Source organism: Primulina eburnea, chromosome 14, assembly GCF_022965805.1.
Source record: "Primulina eburnea isolate SZY01 chromosome 14, ASM2296580v1, whole genome shotgun sequence".
Classification (NCBI taxonomy): Eukaryota; Viridiplantae; Streptophyta; class Magnoliopsida; order Lamiales; family Gesneriaceae; genus Primulina; species Primulina eburnea.
In genome coordinates, this window is record NC_133114.1 from 21,870,981 (window position 1) to 21,873,120 (window position 2,140).

The 2,140-nt window shown below is 33.0% G+C and overlaps 1 long non-coding RNA gene across 1 annotated transcript; it reads left to right on the top strand.

Annotated features, from left to right (window-relative positions):
• Positions 1 to 268: 268 nt before the first annotated feature.
• LOC140812803 (uncharacterized) lies at positions 269 to 1,679 on the top strand. Its single transcript, XR_012113755.1, has 3 exons — positions 269 to 335; positions 788 to 845; positions 1,557 to 1,679. It is a non-coding gene; the product is annotated as an uncharacterized lncRNA (long non-coding RNA).
• The last annotated feature ends 461 nt before the right edge of the window (positions 1,680 to 2,140 follow it).

Below are 2,140 nucleotides of genomic sequence, written 5' to 3' on the forward strand. Positions count from 1 at the left end.
GCGCATATGCGCGAGAAAACAAATACTAGTTTTTATAACTGGCGCATATGCGCGACATTGTTCGCGCATATGCGCGAAACGTGCAGAACATGCACAACGCCACTTGCCCTTGTATTATGCAATGCATGTATATATATATATATATATATATATATATATATATATATATATATATATATATCAGCATGCGAATTCCTGGAAAAGAAAAAGGAAAATGAGGGCCAAAGGGATTTTCAGATTGTTAAGCATAGATTCGTGATTTCGAGAAATCCGTCCGTCTGTTTTTAAATCCGAGTACAGTTCTGAGTTCCTCTCGACACGAGCTACACAAGGACGTAAGTTTTGTTACGTTTTGAGATGTTTTGAAAATATGATGTTGGCAGAATTGAATTTGATTCAGATATGGTATTCTTACTGCCATAGATATTATATAATTGAAGTCAGATTAAAGAACAGACTGTTTCTGTAATTGTTATGATTTTCAAAAGATATTGACTGAGATTTTGATATCAGAATTGTATATTATTGATTTTGAATATACCGATATTGAGATTATGAGTGCTGGTATTATAATTGGGATGTTCAGATTGACGGGGTTATTCAGATTGTATTGTTATGCCGTCAAAACATCAGTATTGATTTAGATTGATCAGATATGATATTGATTGAGATTCATTGTTATATTGTTGACTTGGATCAGATTGTATACCGAGTTGAGTATTGATCAGAACAGATTCTTAACTGAGATATATACTGATATTGTATTTATGTGATTTGTCATTATCAGATTGATATGGACAGATTCGACTTCGAGACTTCGTCTTCGTCAGACCGGGACGACAAAGGTATAATTCATGTGATATTTGGGAAGATATAACTCAAATCAGATCTTAATATTTGAGTTTCCCAACTAAATCACATACAAGACTTATTGTTTATCTTTTGATATGATTATGATTTGTGTATAGAATTGTATTCGAATCTTTTGAGATAATTATGCATTGTTTACAGATGGTTATGCATTGCATTTGAGATAGGAAAGTTTGACAGAAACAGTCAGACTTCTAGACGTTCGGTGTATCGTTACATAGGAACAGACATCGTCCTATTGTAGATTATTCGATACAGATATGACCGAAGTCTAGGAATAAGACGTACGTCACCCCGATTGGGAGGGTAGCTGACAGACAGTGACGTCTTATTCACCCCGGGATCCCTAGAGTTATAGTTGAGTCGAGTCTAGACATGATTTGACTAGAATTGCATGTGTTTATAGATGTGGTTTCATAGACTATGAAACCCATGTTTATTGCTTTCAGTTATGATAGCATGTTTTTTTATGATTTGATTTGAGTAGCATGTTTAACTGATTTGTGTTGCATGCTTATTTGGAGTTAATTTCATAGATTATGAAATCTATTGTTTTAGGTTATTCATGATAGAATATTTCATGATTTACTTTATGTATATACATGTTTACCATGTTTTATACTGGGATTTATTCTCACCGGAGTTATCCGGCTGTTGTCTTGTTTTGTATGTGTGCATGACAACAGGTGGGACTGGATCGGGGTCAAGAGGATGAGGAGAGAAGAAGAGTTAGCGTGGTGATTCCGGACTTATTATAGATTTGGTTTATTACTTGAACTTAGTAACCAAACCTTAGATTTAGATTGTACAATATTGTACTTTTATACTGAAATGTATTTTATACTGAGATGTATATTATTTAGATTCCATTACCTTCCGCATTTACATTTTAAAAAGAAAATTTTTTAGACCCTGTTTATCAGAGCTGATAATTAAATCTCAAAAGAAGATTAAGAAGATGATTAGCGTCCGGGTCCCCACAGATAGACTCACCCTCATGGATGTTCTTTTTTAAGAACAAGAATATATCTTTCCCAATAATTATAATGAGAAAAGTATTTATGAGTGGAATATTGATGGTTTTAGTGATAAGCAAATTTAAAATACTGCTCACAGAATGCTTATGTATAGCACTATGTGTAAAACTTCAGGCAATAATGATAAAAAAAAATATTGGTAAAATGATTGTAGCAGGATTTACTGGCCAACTTAAAGGTTGGTGGGATAATTATTTAAATCAAACTCATAAAGATGACATTCTTAACTCAAT